Source organism: Zonotrichia leucophrys, chromosome 1A (assembly GCF_028769735.1).
Source record: "Zonotrichia leucophrys gambelii isolate GWCS_2022_RI chromosome 1A, RI_Zleu_2.0, whole genome shotgun sequence".
NCBI classification, from domain to species: domain Eukaryota; kingdom Metazoa; phylum Chordata; class Aves; order Passeriformes; family Passerellidae; genus Zonotrichia; species Zonotrichia leucophrys.
In genome coordinates, this window is record NC_088170.1 from 53434062 (window position 1) to 53455493 (window position 21432).

A 21432-nucleotide genomic window follows, 5' to 3' on the forward strand; every position below is an offset into this window, starting at 1 on the left:
AAGGCATTCAGAGGTTATGAAATGTAACAGAACCTGGCCAGTAATATCACAACAATGTACGGACATCTGATGGAAAACCACAACCACCAGTCACCACATGTTGTGTCTGGATGCTCTCGCTAGTTCTGTGTCCTCCTAATATTGAATCCCAGATGTTTCAAGGAAAGATGTGTTCCCTGAATGTATTTACTAGAATGGCTCTGTGCATAGGGAGAAAATTCCTTCCTGATTCCACTAGTTTAAGCTGATTCCACTAGTTTAAGATAAACACATCTAGATAAGGAGTATCTGTAAAAGTCCCACTTCAACCACCATTTTCTGTTTCACCTTATGATGTGTTTAATTTTTTTTTTTTCTGAATAAGTGCTGGGGGGGAAATACTAGTCTTCATGGTAACTTATCACAGATTTCATGTGTTAATTTTATTGTGAGTAAAAGAATTACTCCTTTCATAATACTTCTTAAAAGCACACACCTTCTTGAGACATCACAGTGCAGTGTAGAGTGCCAACTCCTAACATCACAGGCAGCAGTGTATCACAGAGTCTGTGCACAGCCTTGTGCACGCCAGTGAAAATGAGGGAATAGAATGGAGTCAGTACCTGGAAAAGATTGATTTACATCTTCTCAGCATGAGAAATTATATATCCCAACCAATAGCCTGGGAAGAACAAAAAACCTGAGATTATTTTAGACTGATTTCATATACCCCGTTTCTTTAGTAGTGGGCAGGATTGGAGCTGAGACCTATATTTAATTTTCCTAGAAATCACTATTAAATCACTCCTGATAGCTGACCTTTGAGGAAATTTTGAACCTATTCCTTCATGTGTCATACTACCACAGATTCATCCACAAAGAGTACATTTTTTACCCTTTCCATAAATTAACATGTTCTTATTCACAGAATATCAGGATCATGGTGGGAGCCTGACTTTCCTTTCTATACACTGAAGAGTTTTGTCAAGAAATTAGGAGCTGCATATTTTAACTTTGGACTGCATACTGACATTTTTCAACATATGTTTATGTCTAGCATATCCAGTGTCAGTCTGCAAAACAACACGATGAGTGCTAAATTGCCAAGAAATCCTCTTTTAACTACATATGTGTACATGCAACTCTCATATTCATATGAATCAAGAACTCCACTCAAGCCAGCCCTTTAGGAAACCAAGACCTGCATCTTAGATAATTCTTCGTTTCAGTTAAAATTTCATTTAACCATACACCACCAAACGAGGTGTTTCAATCTTCATGCATATGATCATTCATTCACAGGGACAGGCCTTGCAACTAATTTCCTGACAGGTTTCACAACAATAAAAATAAAATCTTCTTAAATACAGTCATAAATACTGTTACATAGATGGTTTCACACTTAATCTTATCAGGTTACTAGAATACTAATTTATTAGTAGAGTGGAAAAATACATTACAACTTTCAAAAAAAAAGTGCAGATACTGCACTATTAAACATTTTCTTTCACTATATCTGTTATACTTTCTTATCATCTTTCCTTTTATTCTTTCCTTAAAATGGTCAGAAGAAGAATCAAAATACAGCACAATTGATGTCTGAATTTTAAATGAAGTGAAAAGTGCAGATCTGGTAAAACATGTAGTACAACATGTTGAAAAAAATACTGTATTTTTGTTTACAGAAAGCTTATGTTTGGAGATGTTTGAAAGTGGCAACTTTTCAAGGGAGAAAAACAAACAAACTAAAAAACCTCCATAGTTTACACAAAGTACTTTCAGGTTACATTTGTTATTTTCTGGTTTGGCTAACCTTTCTTGTAGGTAATGATACAAGTGAATCTGGTGACCAATGTTTTTTAGTTTCTAGCCAGCCAAGAGCTTTCCCAGACTTCGGTCCTGTCCATCTCCTCCTGTAAGAAACATAAAAGATGGGGGAGAAATAAAGGAGAAGAGAAAGAGGTCAAATGATGAGGGTTTTAGTTCGTAGCGTATTGGCAGTGTATCCTTTTAGGAGCTGAAGCACAAATACTGTAGCTGCTGAAGTGCCTTTGACATTTCACTGATAATTGTGGGAGCAAAGAAGCGCTCCACCATAACAGGAGGCGATGGTCTGGCCCGAGAGTCCTTGCAGAGGTGCTCTGCTCTTTGTAACACGGCTCAGAAACACAGTGCTGTCCCTGTTCCCCTGAAACCCGCTGCAGACAGAGCAGTTAGTGTTCACAAACACACTGGCTGGTTTATGAAATGCTCTATGCAACTGTAAACAGTAATTTTGTTCTAACTTGGGGAATGTGCGCAAGGTAGCAATCTCTGGCACAGCCCTGTGCAATGAAATCTGAGGAATCATGAAAAGGAAAAGTTCTCCATGTAGAAATGTTATATAGTTCCAAGGCATGATTATCCACTAGGGCATTCTTGGGCCTCAGCTGAACTACAGAGTAGCATGTCCTGTTTTTATCAAAAGGGAAACATATGCTCCTGGGGGTCAAAGGCCCATTTGTTAACCAAATGCCAGTTACATAGAAACACAGGGAAAAGAAATTCACATGAACTGGAAAGAAACTGGAAAATATTCATCAGTGTATTGAATCCCAGTGAATTAACCAGCTAGAAAATGGATTCTGGATGGCATGGTTTTTCTCAAAGTTTACCTAAAACTCAGTATGAGTCTCCAAATCCAGCTGCCTAATCACTGAGGTATTGGGGTTACCTGGCTTAGTTTTATTCTTGAGGTCAGGGATGCGCACTCAAAATGAACTTCTTAATCACCTGCACCATATTTTTGCTCACATTGTGAAAGCCTCCTAATGAACTCACTATGGATTCTTTCAGATGAAACTGAACTGTACGTACAGCCTCACATTGCTGCCACTAATGGGCATTTAGCAGCCAGGGCCAGGCAACGGACAAGCCAAAGTAAACCCCTGAAACATGTTGAACATGGTTTTGATGGCTTCAGCCACAGCTTTTCCCCATACAGATCCACTGCACTGCATGACATAGGCTCAGTGAACTTCTTTCTCTGAACAAGTGTAATGATAAAGGGCTGCCTTTCATTTCTAATTCAATGAAAAAAATTTACAAAAAATTACAATTGCATGAATATTAAGTGGAGAGAAGCATTTCCATGCCCATCAAGCTTAGGGACAACTTTGTAGCTGAGGATTAAGACACTCACTTCACCGTAAGTTAAGTGCAAGCAGCTGTGTTAGTGTCCTGAATTTTATGGTTCCCACTTTTAAGTAACCAATTAACCACAGACATAACAACAGCTACTTGAGTCAGCATTAGGAATGCCACAAAATGCTATGTACCCAAAACCTGGTATTTTAGCTAGCAGTTAGGACTTAATAACAACAACTGAACAAGGTGCACTTGTCAGTTGCAAGCAAGTCCAGATGGCACTCACAAAGTTTTCTTCTAAGAGGATGAGACAGATCTTGGGGCTTCATTTAAAGTACTCAAAGAAATGTGCTGGCATGACTTGTGCTACCTTGTGTTTGCCAGAGGCTGAGTGTACATGTAAACAGTGACTATAAGTCAGCTGATATTCTTGTTACCTTGTTTACTTGCTTGTATGTCTGTATGTTTGCAGAGGTATTCAAATTAGACAACTGTGGTTGCAATGTTTTGCTGCCCAGTATCAGTGGTTGCTTTGTTGCAGGAGTCATTAGTAAAAAAGGACAGTTGAGACAGTAATCATAAAAGCTAAAGACTAACACAAAACCTTGAATTTGATACTGGATAAATATACAGCAACGAACTGCATTTTAAGTGTGTGGAGCAGTAAGTCTGGTTTGAACTCAAAGCCATCATCCCATAAGCACCCAGAGTTGGAGAAGGTAAATTTGATGTACAGCAGTCCATTAAATAATCACACAAAACCCCTTTTCACAGAGAGAGGGTAATTTAAAACCAAGATAATTTTTCTCCACTTCAGACAAGAAGTTGAAGTAGGAAAATCAGGTAAAAAACAAAATGGGTGCATCTTGTTTCTTCTTGTCTGCCTCCTGAGAAGCAAAGCATGTACTTGATAGAAAATATGGAGGTTCACATTCAATGAGGTAGAACTAGAATGGCAAATTGGGTCAAAAATCCATTTCTGGCTTGAAAACCCTCTCTAAGCTGGAATCCTCTAACTTGCTGAAAGCATTGTGCTGATGATATCTCATCTGGATTTGGAGAATCTGAGCTGCTACCTTGAACATTTCTCCTTTCCTAAGGCAGCCACATGGCATGAAAACACCCTGGAAACCAGGTATATCCCTAGCAGCAGCTACAAGTAGGACACTAATAAAAGTCAGAGCTTGAGTTCACTTCCATTCATCAGTGATACTCATAAAAGTCACTGTATTTGTATTCTAAAAAAGCAGAGCTGGCAAGAGTGATCATAAAATTCCATGTTAATCTTCATAAACATTATTGGCTGCTGCGCTGAACACTTCTGAATCCCTGTCTTCCTAGACAGTGGTTAGGTTGACTTCCATGAGCATGCACATTTTCTGTTCTTCATCAACAAAGATCAAAACAACAGCTAGGAAAATGCAGCTTCTTTTCCTGCTGTTAAGAATTATTATAGAACATGTACAGGCACCCCACAGAGCATTGCTGTCCTGTTAGGTCACCTATTCTGACTAAGATGATTTAGTGATGATTGCAGACAGACATAGGAAAGTTGATTTAGAGGTGAGACTGTGCTGTCAGCAAGAGAGGCCAGAACTGAAATTTGAAGAGCTGAATGTATATTCAGGAATGCCAGACTTCTCTGCCTTTATTATTATGCAGACTTGTTGAAATTTATCATATAGAGACCAGAAGATGAGCATCATATCAAATGATTGCATAATCTTCCTTTATGTGTGATGTATTTTTGCTCATTTTTGTATGATGAATTTAAGAATCCACCCAAACCCTGACTTTTCTTTGTTGTGTGATGCTTTTGAAGACAGATACTCAAAATCAACACCAGTTATATAAAGATACACAAAGACACAAAAGGAAAGGAAAAGAAAAAAAAAAGAGAGAAAAGAACTGGGCAGTGGAGTCTGGAATGTCTTCAACCAAGCTATAAACTTACATTGTTAAGAAGAGCCAAACCACAGTCACTGCTGATTTAAGGGAACACTTGTACACTGTGATCATCTTCATGAAGCAGAATGCATGCAAAACAAACATCAAGGTTTATAAACAGAAAGTAAATAAATGGTACCCAGTGTTGGTCAATGCCAATTCATTTATAGACTGCTCCTCTCAAACCATCTGCCATTTAAGCACAAAAGCACAGAAGAACTTTGAAACTTTAACTTTTATTACAGAGTATGAAAATATCCCAGACAAGCTGAAACTGAACCCCTTGTCTCTGTGTATATGTGTGCATACACATGTGTTTTCTTGTTGACATGTATTATTATAGAGATGAGCTTCCTACAGACATCGGCCTCCTCTTTTACACTGGCTATTTTGAGACCTAGAATGAACCAAGCAACATTTGCAGACATCAGTAGTCTGATCCTTACACAGAAGGTCATCATGAACCTCTAGTCATCTAAAGAGCACTTGAATTTTGCCAGGTGCAAATGAATGTGCCTGACCTTAGCAGTCCACTCTTGCTCTTGTAAATTTTCTTTAGTTCTGAAAGAAATTCTCCAAAGAATTGTCTACAAAACAATGAAAAAAGCAATCACATTGGGTGACTGTGACCCCGGTAAGAGGTGTCTACTCAATGACACCTCCCAAGAGCATTGGGAGGTGTCATTGAGTAGAGCTAATATTTCTCACTGATTCTACATATTTTCCTATATAAAATAGAACAGGGTGCAATTTATTATCAACCCAGTCAAAAATGTATAATATTTCATTGCTCTTATATTTAATTGAACAATATAAGGAAAAAAAAAAGTGTACAAGTATTAAAGATACAACCAGGAAATGTATATTCCAAACGTATATTCCAAACTTATTTGAATTTATTCGAGCCTACTGCAGCAGGCCTTCAATTAGAAATGATAACAAAAATGTCCCTTGACTTCAGAATAGAGTTAGCTAGCCAAGTTTCCATACCTAGCAGATTTGATCAAATTATGAATTCTGGAAGATTTTTTAAAATACATTTTTAAAATTACCTTTATAATTTTAAGTTAATAATTTGTGAATAACTAAAATGTGTTTTATTCCTCTTATAATACCTGTATCCAGTTCAAACATTTAGAAGCAAGAACTGTTATGTCAATAATAATATGACATTAGGGTGGTAAAATGGTGCTCTAGAGAGGTTTCTTTTTGGAAAAAAAAGAAATCTTATGACTTAGCTGGTGGTCCTCAGCATTTAATGGTGCAGGTTGTTCTGAATTTTCTGTTTGCAGCTGAACTGCTGCTTGGTTCCCTGCAAAGAATGGGCTGGGGAACCCAGTGGAATTCACTGGAGTTTTCTTCCTGCACATGAACCCAAATATCTACAGAAAACTGAGGCATGTAGAAGGATGGGACATGACCATATCTCAGTCTTGAAAGATACTGTGACTTCACAGGGGTTGTCACAGTGCTCTGGGCTTCTGGATGAGCTGCAAGGTCAAGCTGGGTTTAGGAGGGGCCAGTCTTGCAAGCAATGGATGTTTGGGGAGCTGACATTTCCTTTTTATCATGGCACTTCAGTCTGTATCAGAAAGCCAAGTGCTACTGTCCCACAGAACCTGAGGCACAGAATAACTCCACTGATGTGGGGTTTGTGCCCAAATTAAGAACATTTGCTAGATCTGCCTGAAAAAAGTAGTCATTCTGAATTTGTGTTACTTTCTCCATATCTGAGTTAAGATTTGATAACATTAAACAAAAAACACACAGAATTCTGCCCTAATTTGTGCCTCCAGTGAGGCGCAGTCTTTGTCTGGCAGTTGGAAAACCACAGGAATATTTGACTGCATATTTGTGATAGTTGCAGCCTATTAGGAAGATGTTGAAGGTTGCTGACTTGCTGGAACAGGTGAGACCCACCCTGCATATAAGAGATATAACAGCAGCCATAGGGAGAGGAAGGAAGAGAAACTCAGTATTGGAACAGATACTGTGGGAAAAAGCCTGTTGAGGCATTTTTCAGTACAGTCACACTGTTATGAATTATTCTTCCTCCTGGTAAAAACAAATTCCAAACACCATGACTTATCTAACTACAATGAGTGGAAATACAGTGGAAATTCACTCTATTCTTTTAATATGAACATATCCAGCTGGGAGTGGAGGAAGAAATATAAGCTTAAAAGAAAAGAAAATGCTGTGCTTGTAGTATTTCTACCATAGACTTAAGCTAGAAAATACTGCACATTTCTTAGAAAATGTTGTTTGCATGAGGTCTTTAGCATAATTTCCATAATTCTGAATTCTGATTCATTTGAATACTATCCCAAATCAGGTATGCAACCCTAGTCAAATATCTCTATAACTATAAATCTGACTGGAGTGCTACACCTAGCCCTTAAATATTCATTGCTACAATTCAGTAATTGTGTTACATGAAAGAAAGAAATGGATAGTGGCCAAAATGGTGAGTAGTTAAATTCCTACCCAGTAATTAGAAGCAGTGTAATAAAATGTGGATTTTTCTGCAAAACCTGACACCAGCTCAGAACTGAAATTTGTTCCAGAAGTGGAATACTGAAAACATTCTCCTTCAAATCAGATTTTTCTTCTTCCTTAGAAACTTTTCCCCTTGTCCTGTAGTTAATCTCACCACTAAAAATATCTGAAAAAAAATGGATTAACATCTCTCCTCCTGTGATACTGAAGAATTGTTCTGGAGCAACAATATGAAGTCTTAATAAGCAATCATTCTTATTCAGTTCATTGCCTGGAGTTGGTCAGAAGTCATGGAAAGAGGAGTTCAAGCTACTGGACTGTGAAATAGCTTGGTGAAAGGAATGTATGCATTTAGAACCTGGCTCAATAAACACCTCCTAGGGTGGGAAACAAAATCAAATGAAGATCCATTAATCTGTGCCAGGGCTGAAGACAGCATCATCCCAAATCTTAAATTACTTCCGGCAAGCCATCAGCACAAGAATCCAATCTGTGTAGAAACTGCTAGATAGTCTGGGGACTTCCAAAAGGCATTTGACCCCCCAAAATGCATCCATTATACATCTGGTGTAACAGGAGCATTGAATTACAGACAGTCCAAACCAAACCATACCGAAAATCTGACAACTTTTTTGCAGATTTTTAGGTGAAGTTTCAGACAAAACCCAGAGCTGTATCTTAGATTTTTATTGCTGTACAAATATACTGTGCAGTGGCTAGGTTTGGTCTATTCCTAAACCCATTATGTTTATTTTACTCTACCATAAATAGCAACAGGCACAAATGTTTACAAATGAGACTTTGTTCCCATATCCCTGTCTGTGCCTTGCCAGCTTCCTGGAGGGAAAGTCAGTGATGCAGAACTTTATTCACTGGAAACTTTATGTGCTTATTTGCAAACGAAACCTTTGCATGTGATCTGAAGCTGATGATTTGCCTACAGTATGTTGTCATCCCAACTGTGTTTGTTAACACCAGACTGAACAAATCGGAGGGAATACAAATGTCAAAAGCTCAATTGAAGATTGAAAACCTGGGTGTGTCTAAAGCATTCACTATTGTTTATCAACAAAGTCACATATTATATGGCATGACATCCTTTGTGCCTACACAGCAAATGAAGATGGAAAGTAAAAAGTAGTAACTTTTATACACAGTGGGCTTACAATCATTGTAGGGCTAATTACTGCTTTATTTTCCTCTGTAGTAAGAGAAGCTTTTGAAAGAGCTTTTCTGATTTATTTGAATGCATGTTTTCTACTACTTAAAATTTATATGGTGGGCTCACTCCTTTTTAAGGATTTAAGATTTTCTCTTTCATCCTGTGAAAAACTGGCGGTATCACATTGCCTGAACTGTCTAATGGATAAAAACATTAGTTTGCTAAGCCACTTTCTTGGCGTGCCCGCTTCTTTCATTTAATTCCTATAAATGTTGCACTTCCCTCAAAGTCTGTGTTTAATCCAGATCATGCATTTTACAACTTCTGTTTTTCAGCAATTAAGTGCTCTTGCCATTCTCTTCTAACATGAGCTCTCTTACCAAACATTTCAGAAGATCCCTTCTTGCAAACAAACAGCAGTGGAGAAGGACTGTCAAAAACAGAGCTCACTTTTTTATGAAAAAAGCCAGATAAAGGACACTGATCCCATTCTGGCATAGAGATCTTGTGGCAGAACTCTTATCAACCTCCTTCCTCTTGCTGGCATGTGCAAACCTCTGGTGATCAAGGCCACATACCATTATCTTCATAGTACCTTAATGATCCTGGCAACTGTGTAACTGAGAGCCGTTTGTTGCCCTGAAAACTTCTGTCAGTCAAAACTTCTGTCTGTTCTAATTCAGGGTCAGTAGACTGGATCAAGGCACTGGTGACACTCACACATGGATTGCATGTAGGACTCTTGACTATGGCTAACACCTAACAAGGGCTCCAGATTTCTCAGTTGAAGGACCTCATCATCATGCCAACAGAAGACATTGACTACAGCTGGATTTCAGACAGGATCTGTGAAGTGCCATGCTTGGAAAAAGTTTAACCCACAGATGGAAATATAGCTATGCCAAGAGCTATATGGAAATATAATTATGCCCAAAAACACCTTCCCCGTTGCTTAGCTGTTGTAAGAGAATTCGTGCAGCACACCACTGCACTGACATAATCATATTGCCCCTGGGACCCTCTGCAGAGAACTGTATTGTGTCATAAAGATGGGGCAGCTACTTTAAAGCAGCTCAAGTATCTCTCATGAGCTTATTCCTTCTGAGGCATACAGGTTCCCAGGCTGCAGACACAGTGGATGATCCATGCCACAGTGGGATTTCTGAAGTAAGCAGATAAAGTAATTTAGAACTCTGTGGTTAATGAAAACTCCTGAAAATGATTTTTGAAGTCTGAATGTGTCAGAAGATTCTGCTTATATATCTGCACATTGACATACTGTGTTTTTGGAAACATCCTTTTTCTGTTACCATATCAAGGCCAAAAGTGGCAGTGATAAACAAAATAGCAGTACCCTACATATTCTGCAGACTTTGAATTTTTTCCCTTAACAGTCTTTTGCTAAAGCATCATACTGCAGTATAGAAAACTGTATCTAACCAGTAAAAGACATTGTACCAGAGAGAATAGGAAGAAAGGATGAACCTAAGAGAAGCATATCTCCCCAATCCTCCTGATCTGTAACATCCCACATATCAGATCCAACTTAACTAATCCTAGCTAGAGGAATGAATTTGATAGATGGGTTCCACAAGAAATGTTTCAGTTTGAGGTATTTTATTACTTAAACTCATAGGCTACATTGGTTTAATGGAGAATTGGAGAGAGAGCACTGACTTCCTTTTTTGTTTATACAGTAAGGCAAAGGTTTTGACTTTATCTTTAGACACAGTTGAGTAGCAAAGGATAATTTTAGAAGCCTTCAAAAAAAAAAAAAGGATAAATACAAAGAGGAAAATATCTGGAAAAACAGGGAAAACAGGGAGCTATATCTTAGGAGAAGATTCTCTTTCTGCAGAGAGCCAAAAGAGAAGGTACTCCAAAAGTGTCCCCACCACCCCACCAGGAATTACAAAGAATTACAGGACAGCAGTCTTGAACATGAAAGCCTGTTTCACCATTCTGCCCTTGCAACTTTTAGATTATTATACTTATCTAGACCTGGATCTACATTGTCAGTATTCTCTTCAACTTATTTCTACTAATATGCTTTTATATTATTCCTGTTTCTTGCTCCTTGTTTCCAGGTCACCCTTTCTCTCCCACCTTCAGTAAATTTCCTACTGACAGAAGGAATTTTAGGCCTTGCAGCCTGGAAGAAGTTTCTGAGGGCTTGAAAAGATCCCCCTGCAATTATTCTAGTCAATGAAACTATAGAGACACACATGTGGAGAAGTGCTAGATCGGCTTTTATCCTCTTAGCCAAGAAGTTATTTTGTTTAGGTCAGTCAGATCCTTTAGCAAATTATTGCTACACTGCATGTCCAAATAAAAGTAAATTTCATCTGAAAGGTCCTTCTGTCAGGACCTACTTTTATCTAAAATTCCTATTTTAAAGCAATTAAAATTTAAAGCCTTGAAATGAATGTACCGTTCTTATAAAGTTATTATTCTTAACACTTTCAGAATGAAAAACATATCTGCTATAAGCTCCACTTCTGTACTTGCCTACATTTCAGATTCAGATCAAATCAAAGGCAAGTCTAAGAACGACCTGAAAAACATCTACATGTGTTTTTGTTTGGATGAAATATGTAAGAAATCCTCCTGAAGCCTACGTTTGCTTCCACTGCTAGAGCCACTGAGTGAAAAAACATAAGGGAGACAAATGGGTGCATAGTTTTTATTTCATAGTTTTTATTTTTTCTGTTTATATATCTACTTACATTAAAGCTAGAGATATATTTAAGTACTGCTATAAGCATTTGACAGGATAAAGCTGTAGTCTGAAGAAAGAGCTCCTGCATTAATAGAGATCTAGCAAAGCAAGTAAGCCACTGATATCTTGTCAGCATTGGGCTACGGCAGCTGTCCAACAATAAAAGCATGACAGCCTCCAGAGCATGCAGGGATTGTATCCAGAGAACATCAGTTTTGTCATTATTATTCTTTCTTAGTTGAAATATAGTACACACAAAGGGAAAGTGAAATGGTGAGCAGTAGTAAATGCTGAGTTTAAGCTACTAAACCAGGAATGTCTCCATGTTCCTTTGGGTAGGTTGTTGATCAGACTCCTTTTCCACGCAAAGAAAGGAATTGACCATATGATGTTTTCTGTGCTTATTCCTGTGCAAGAGGGCTTCACACAGTAGATACTGGAAATTACAATCTACTCCAATAATTCCTTTTTCTCAATCATTAAATCTCTAATTTACTTACCTGATGAAAGTTGGCACAACCTAATTGGGACTTCTGTTTCTTTGCTATTTTTACCTTTTTTTCATGTCATTGGGTTTCCATGCTGATTTACTTTTAGTAATATGCTCTGTGAATAATGGTGATATGATCAGGTTGTTGTGGATGGAATATTTTTGTCTGAGAACTCTGATGATACCAAATGTCACACAGGTCTGTCTTTAGATCTGCTACAACACAAACAGTACCAAAAGGACTGCACCTGCCCAAGCAGAAAGGGAGATACATCCTGAACTCTTATTAAATTGACTGAAATTGATTATAGACTTATGATTTTAATATTGGTGAGGAAAGGATTAAACAGACCTAATTTTTTGTGATGCAAATTGAACAACAAAATGTAAGTCTTATGAAGAATAACTACCGTCTTCATATTTTCAATAACCCATTTTCTTTTAACTGTGGATTTGGCAGTTTTAGCTCATACAGGAGACATCAAGAGTGTAAACACAACCTTCCATTTCATTAAATGTTTATTGTCTTATGTTTACTCTTGATGTATCAAAGCTAATCCACTTAGAAAGGTGCATTTGTAACAAAATACCACCACAAGCCAAAGTCTGGGTTACACAAAAAAAAATGTTGGGGAGAGAATGGGTTACAGAAGAAAATTTTTGGAGAGAGATCAGTTTTGCTGAAGTTGATGTCAAAGCCAACTGATAAAAAAGTAAATAAAAATAAAATACTGTTGATGCATGAACTGTAATATTACTAACATGTTATTAAAAAAATCTTTTAGTAAAAAAATCCATACTTAGGTGACTGCTTTGGTCAGAGAAATTATCCATATGGAACTCAGTCTCTTGCCTACCTTCCTCTAGTGCATCATTTATCAACATGGAAATCTCTCTCACTTATTATTCTAATTTCTACCTTAATGAGACCATCTTCAGTTGTAACCCTGACATTTGGAGCAGTGGATAGAGAAAATTAAAGAGTGAAAAGAATCACAGGAGGAGGAAAGATTACTGCACGTGCTACTAAACATAGAGAAACTACCGTAAGACATCCTTGCAACAATGCAGAAGCATTTTCAAAATAGCTGTCCAAATACTTTTCCCTCTTTGACCTGGTTTAATAATGTTGTAAATGAGTACAGAATAAAAAGTTTTGGTACTAAGTTTTGAAAGGCATTAATGAAAACCTATCTGCTCCCTTCCAATTGAAGTTCCATTTCCTGCCAGATGAACCATGAAGTGGTAATAGCTTGGGGCAATTCTTTTGATATAAGAGCTCTTCTATAAACAAGGCTTTGAGAGAGAGTGAGAACCAGAGAAACCCAAAAAAGACTACACAATGGAATTGATATAATAAAGGACATATTTTGTTAGAAGATTTGAAATTATTTAAAAGGAGTTAATATATTACACAAATAAAGCTGATTGATTGCATTTGCAGTGTAGTAAAGCAATTTGAAGAGCTCCAGATCAGTATTCTTGTTCTATAATGTCCGTGATAACTCATCATATTTGCTTTCCTACTTGTAATCATATTTTATTTTCTTTACTAGAATTCTACTAGTAATTGCTAGTGGCATATAGACTAAGTCACAGATGTTAGAACAAAAGATAAAACAAGTACACTAAATGTACATTTCACATTTACACCCAACAAAGGTTGTCAGCTGTTTCTTCTTTGCAGCTGCTTAAAGGTCTTACTGTCCTCTCCCATTGGAACAACTATCCATTGCACAGATTTAGAAGTTGGGGAAAATTAATTCTTTTAATTGCCAATTAGTAACAGCGGTGGTTAGTGTGAAAACAAAGACACTAAGCTACCTTTCTCCCACCATCACCCTTTTGCTCAAGATCAGCATCAGTCCTTCATTCCCTAGCTCCTCTACCTCCTCCCCACTAAGTGGTGTAGGACAGGTAGAGAATAGTGGTTTATGGTCACAGAATCATAGGATCATAAAATGGTTTGGGTTGAAAGGGACCTTAAAGATCATCTAGGACCAACACCTCTGCCATGGGCAGGGACACCTTCTAGAAGATGAGGTTTCTCAAGGCCCCATCCAACCTGGCCTTGGATACTTCCAGAGATGGGTCATCCACAGCTTCTCTGGGCAACCTGTTGCAGTGCCTCACCACTACCACAGTGGAGAATTTCTTCCTAACAGCTAATATAAACCTACCCCCTTTCAGCTTAAAAGCATTACACCTTGTAATCCATAATAGTTGTTGTGACTTTTTATGGTCAATCTGCAACATTTCGTCTCTGCTGCTCCTTTCTTCTCACATGAGTCCTCTTCATGGACTGCAGTTCCTGCAGGGAATATCCTCCTGCTTAGATATGGGGTTCTCCTTGGGCTGCAGGGGAATCTCACCTATTGCATATGGAACATCTCTTCTCTCTCTTATTTTTCTGGGGTTGGTGTTCCCAGACATGTTTCTCACATATTTTTTCCCCTCACTCCTCTCTGCTGTGCAGAGGCTTGAACTTGTGGCCTGGATGGGGCAGTCCCAGCCTCTCATCATAGAGGCTATCCCTGTCTGAGGATTGAGAGAATAAAGTCTGTAGATGTTATTTTATGTTTTATATATATGTATGTTTTATATGAATAAATTAGATATTTTATTTTGTCCCTTAAAAGGTCAACTGAATAAAATAGAAAAAAAAACAATGGAACTGAGTTCTTTGTGGCTGCTACAATAATAAATGGTACCACATTTTAAACTTTACAAATGGTAACAGTCACACACTATAAGAAATAAGAATAACAGAGGAATGGAAAGAAATAATGAAAAGCTGTGTATCCTTCAGACCATTTGTCCATAAGGGGAGTCATAACTTGTGTTTTTATCAACTCATCCAGAACAGAGAAACACAGAATCATTAAGGTAGGAAAAGACCTCCAAGGTCATTGAATCTGAACTCTGACCAAACACCCACCACCATATCAACTAAACAACATGTATGCAGAAAAGAGCAGGTTTTGATATGATTTTATTAGACTACTTGAATTCTTCACTTTCTCTCACAGACTAGATTCAAAGACATGGTTGTCTAGACTGCATAAAAGACCACAAACTATGTAAGCAAACAGTAGATGAAACTACTGCCTCATTCCTGCCTGTGGCCTTCCCATTCTCCAGATGCCCTGGCCAAGATCCTTCTGGGTGTTTGGGAAGGTACTCAGAGCTAACTTTTACCACCCAAATCTCCACAGGGCTGAAATGGCAGATGATAGGCAAAAGAAGGCAAACTATGTGCCGTATTGTATCTGTCACAGCCCAGGCTACAAGTCAAGAAGAAGCAAGCTGAGATCTGGACTAAAAGGCAAATTTTCTTCCCCGGAGAGTAAAAGTACATCCAGTTATCTGAATGTAAAACTTAGAAAGCAGTGTAAGTGCAGCCAGGAAACCATTCTGAGTCTGGTCTGAATGCTCTAGTAATGGGTACAGACCGAAGAGATATCTCCCACAAACCACGTTGTTTACATGTCTGATGAACATCTGGCTGATGCTCGATGACCGTGAAGAAGAACTCACTCCAGAGGAGGAAGGCAGCTGGGAGAATAATATTTAAGATGCATGGCTGCTTCATTTTTATATTTTCACTGCTTGGTCACATAAATGTAGTCCCAGTGAGGAAGTGGTTGTTGTTCAGTCAAAAAAAAGCTGGAGCCACTAGATGACATAGGAAGGATTCAGACATCTGAAAATGCTGAAATAATTTTATGTTCTTTCTTTTCAAGGCAGCTGAAACAGATATTCCTGAGATAACACTGCCAGAGAGAAAACAAAGCTATTGCAATAATCTCAGCTACACTATGCACATTAGACACATAGTCTACATAACCTGCAATGATGATTATGCTGATATCTGACAGAAGGAACATCAGAGGCACAGGACAACTCACCTCTGCTGTGTGCTTAAGCCAGGGTCAATTTTAGCAGTAGCCCAAACATTTTCATTGCTTGTCAAATTTAGTTGTACAAATCTGGTGTTTCTCCTGCTGGCAGAACACAATAGACTGTATTACCTATAACACAGCTTTTGAAATGCTGCTTCATCAACTTCAAGTTCATTTCTGTTAATTGTGAAACCATTTATTCTTGTTTGGAAACCCATATACATGATCAACACTAATAAAAAGAAAAGAAGAAAATAATTTCCACAGAAAAATCATGCTAGCAAAATTAAAATAATATATTGAAACAAACCAAAGTTTTATCAATCAACTAAATTGCTTTAAACTGCTCACAGCCATCTGCACTTTGTTCTTTTAAGGAGGCACTGCCGCCTTGGGTTGAGGGGCTCTGCTGTGCCCTGTGGTTGGATCGGGCTGGAATCTCTGGGCTCCCCTCCCAGAGTCCACGGCCTCTGCCTGGCACTGACACCCAGCATGATGAGGGGACACCAAAGGGACAGAAGGCAGCTCCTGCCTGGCTGCTGCTCGCCAGTGATTTCTGCAATCATGAGAACAGCTCACCTGTGAGGAGTGGGCATTGCCTCATGAACAGGGATGAATTTCTGAAGTACAGATACCCATGATACAACCAGGGCTCATGGCTATTACAGTCTCTCCTAGAAAGCACTATCTCTGTCTTACACTTTGGGTAAGATTTTAAACATATATGGCAGGGTGTTGCATTTTATGACACCCTTCTGTCAAAAGGTGGTGGTATTGATGAGCAGCTCACAACAGCTCCAAACATGTGAAAGCACCTTCTCTGATGACAATATATTAATGAGATGATTTAATATGACAGATTGGGAACATCTTATCTGACTGATAAAAGACAGATTACATCTGCTTCAGACTATTTCTACTGAGAATGTTAAGATGAGATTTTATACAAGCCCATATATGAAAAATCATTTACTTGAATGTTCTAATGGAAAGTGAGCATGAGAGATCAATTACCCCAGGTAAGAGTCAGTGAAGAATCTGCATCAACCCCTTCTTTCCGTTGTTCTAATTAATTGTGTATTTTCTTAGAAGTTATGTATATAACTATCAAGTCTCAGTGTATTTCAGTAGCATCTCAATATTTAGAGATGTATAAAAAGAAAATAAAGACTTGAAGAATTTTTGAGAGATTAATATTTTCTTTCCTTCTAAATGCTCACAGAATATTCAATAATGCTTATTGCAGAAAACATCAAAATAATTCTTGTTGTTTAACACAAAGCATAATAACCTTCAATAAATAAACTAGATAAAATAATACAGCATTCAAAATATGGGTTGGCATTTGAGTTGAAATTCCGGGACTTTGTTCTTTAAAACTCAGGAAAAAAACTTCTCTTGGAATTGCTGGGTGGTCAGTTTTCTGGCTTCCCTGACCTTTACAAACTTTGTCTTGTTCCTCCATTTGGGAAAGCATTTAAGCACTTCATTCCTATTTCATTTTGGATAATTTTTAAACTGTAAAAGTCACCAGATCTAAAACAAACATAAGATAAGAGAGTACTTAAGTATTCAATGGAAACCTGATCAGCATAGTTCTTACACAAAAAGGGGGAAAGTATAGAGAACCTGGACTTTCCCCTCTTTAAATCTTGACACCACCAGTGTTGGAAATGACTGGATGACAATCTGCCACAGGTGTGTCAGCCTCCACCTTGCAAGCAGCTTGGCTGCAGAACTCAATGATCGTAGATGAAGACTGCTTTGGGAATTCTCCTTTCTCCAACACCCAAGAAGGTTTCCTTAAGCAATGAAAGGGAAGAAAGGTTTCAGGAATTATTTTATGTGTATAGCAAAGATACAAAGAGGGTATTTTAACTACTTTCTAAAGGAGAGCTAAATTACAGAAACAAGCCCATTAGATTGGTAAATTAGAAAGATAATTTTGTTGCCAGCCTCTTTCTCTTCTATCATTTTCTGTCTCATTTATTCCAATTCTTCAATAAACAGCAGTCTTGAGAAATCTTGAGAAATGCTCAGAGACAGGAAATTTTTACCCTGTCCCCAAAAGAAAGAGTATCCTCCCTGTTTCTTCCTGTGTCATATAACCCCTCCCCATTCCTCTGGAAGACATCTGTCTTTTGAACTCAGCACAAGGTGAGACCAGCTTGTCTATTAGGAGGGAAGGATAAAATTATTGGATATTTTTTTCACAGAGTTCATGACTGGGTATTTAGTAAAGTTACAAAAACATCACTAGGGAAAAGTGGCGAGGGTGTTGGGAAGCGCAACCTCTGGAAAAAGCACAATTGCAGAGTCCAAAATGAGTGGGGAAATATGTTTCACAACACTTAAGGAAATACGTTCCCTAAAGAAATTATAGAAAGTCTTTGAGGGATGGGAATTTCTTTCTACTTATTCTAGACAATTGTAATGGCATTCTGGATTTCTGTCCTGTTCACATATGGGCATGAAGGGAAATGCAGATTTCTCTCAAATTCAGCCTGTTTGGATGTATTGATTGGAAAGCTCAGTCTCCAAACCAAGTACACAGGATGGTGTGGTTCCTTACACCCCCAGCCTTCCTGTCAGTGATCCTGCAGCCTCCCTGCTGGCCGGGCATCTCTTTGGCTGACTCATGGCATAATAAAGCTCTCCACATCCTTCCAGTCTGGCCTCAGGGTGCCAGTAAGCATTTTGTGCATTCTCTAGGCAAGCTTTGAAACCTGTATTGAAGAACCAGTCAAAAGACCATTGAAACACAATCGATTACTACAACTGGCAATCAGTAACAGCACAGGGACCTCAGCAAAGCTTCAGTTCAGACAATGTCAAAACAGTTGTATCTGCAAGGCTAAGAGTTCAGAGAGCAGCTGCACCCAAAGCACAGTTCATAACTAGGAGAAAAAAGAGGCTCTCCTCCTCTCCTACCCCTCTGCAAGCTTCTGCTGCTAACATGAAGCTCGCCTGATCACCCTCCAAGCTATCACTGAGTAGCAGGCAGGGAGACATGAACTGGCACCATGTGAGAGTACAGGCTGGATGGAAGGAAAGAAAATGTGGCTGAAAGCAGAGGCAGCAAAATGGAAATGCAGTGGAGGATGAGGATGGTTGAAAGGATGGAGAATATGGGAGGTGAATGCTGGCTTTTAATAGTACACAGGTATAATATGATTCCTACAGTATATTTCACTGCATCTTAGGCATGTTAATTCCAGAACCTGTGGCAGTTTTAGACCACAGGTATGATCTGAAGTCCAGACATTTATCAATATTCAAAAATATTTCCTTTATTAATTTGTTTTGCACATAAAATCTAAAAGGTGAACAGAATCACTTTTACATTTTTTCACAGCTTTCTACAAACATTTTTCCTTCCATGCCTGCTAAATTTGGTGGTTGTTTGCAGTATGTGGTGGCAGATGTAAATTTCATCTGGTGTTTGTTTTCTTGATAGCTACCTCCTCCCTAAGCTATCAGACAGTTTGACTTGGGACAGCATCAGAGGCCAAGTCCATCTACTCTCTTGAACTAGAGTGACTTCAATTCTGCCTTACCTATGGCCTGATATCTGCAAAGAAACCAGAGAAATAAATTTTTGGGGCTGGCAAAATCCTGCACATTGAACATTCCCTGTTTTCCTCTCCCTAACTCATATCTGCATTGCTTGTTTCTCCTTCATTCTTCTCCATTCTCCTTCTAATATATCCCCCTTTTTTATGTTTACATGCAATCAACATACTGAAACATTGCCCTAAAATAAAATTTGCTTAGTTCCCAGCTTTTTCTTCAACCTATCTTCAACCTACATTAATACAAATGTGCACTTGATTTTTCCCTGTTGGGCCTTTGTAATCTTTGATTTTGTTGTTTGTAGGAGAAGCAACCATTTCTGTGTACAGGAAAGCTAATGAAAGCATGAAATATTCATACTGCATCCCTAATTGTATAATAAAGTGGAACATGTGCTGTTATAGTTGAAAACCTCCAGTCTAATTAGCAGTAGCCTAATAAATGCTGAAGTGAAACATAAAATGTTTAGTGCTACTCAACTAAATCTCTTTCCTCATTCAGTTGTATTTAAAATGACAGTAATAAGATAATTTAAAATAATACAGAACATATGTGCAAATATATGTTCTTATTGTAAATATCTAATTATTAACTAAGGAGTTCCTTCAGGGTTTCATAATCAAAAATTGGCTTGTCCCATTATTACTTCTACTATAAATTTGTGGCATTTTATTTTTCTTTACTTTTTTTCAAGTTTAATTTATCATCAGCCGGTATAATTTTATGTATTGTGGGAACATAATATACAGCTGGAAAAGTCTATTTCAACTTTTTATTTACTCTGGAGCCCTGGAAAAATAATCGCAAATTTATCCTTTAAATCTAATGAAACAAAAACATTTTGAATAAAGAAATCTGAAACACCATGGTCTTCTCTTTTTCTTTTGCAAAAATCTCTGCTAAAAAAATCCTTATGTGCTTTCCAGGAAATATTTCCTCTGTAATAGGTAGGAAGACACGGAGCAAAGTGACACTTTCTGTGGAAGAGCCAGCAGTGCAAAACTAATAAAATGCTTATTTGTTTTCTCAAAGGTTACATATAGTTTCAGATGAAGAAAAACATTTTGCACTATGCCAAGATGCTTCTACATTTCAAATATCCTCAACAGAAAGTTTATCTGACTATCCAAAATACCTTCAAACAAAATAAATAGAATACATTTATTCCCCCATTGACTAATGTAACCACTACTGGAGCAGCAATTGGATAAAAATGTTCCCCTTGGCCAGGGTTTTCTACAAGTGTCTATTACATTGATTATTTTCTCTTTCTCAGAATTTTCTGATATCAATCCCTGAGACACATTTCAAACAAAATTAATCTGATGTAGCAGAGAATAATATTATTTTTTCTCATTGCAATGCTTCAATGTAAGTGCTTCATGTATATATAAGCTAATTGCCTCCTTTACTTGTTATTAAAACCAACAATAATCTGGATATTATGACATGATAAATTTAGTATTTTATTTTCTGTCATTATGGGGGCCATTTTTGCTACATTATAAGGTTTTATGTGCAATTGTAACAAGGTAAATATTAGCACCCTTTGGAAGTGTTGGCATTTCCCTTTCCTTATTTATGCAATCAGAGTAAGTTGGATTGACATTTAATATTGCCAATTTACTGAAATTTCTTTCTAATTTATTTCCCTTTTTCATGCACTGTGGACAAGTGTACCTCATTGTTGAATTATTTATTCAAAATCAGGAGTTATTTGACATCGAAACTGTGTGCCACTTTATCTAAGTGAACAAAAAGCAGATTGATGAGGAAGTACATTTACATGATGAACATCTAATCTATATCTTTGTGAAATACTTCAGGATTATTCTATCTAAAAATCACAGTGAGCATGACAATTTTTTTTATTATTGCTTTAAGATGTGGGTTAAATTATGTGTCACTTGCAGATTATACTGAAAAAAATATTGACTTTTCTCTCTCTAGAATTTCCTCAAGGTGCTTTCCCTCCTTCCTCTTCATAAGACAGAAAGTATACACCTATTTGATTTGAAGCTTTATGTATCATAGG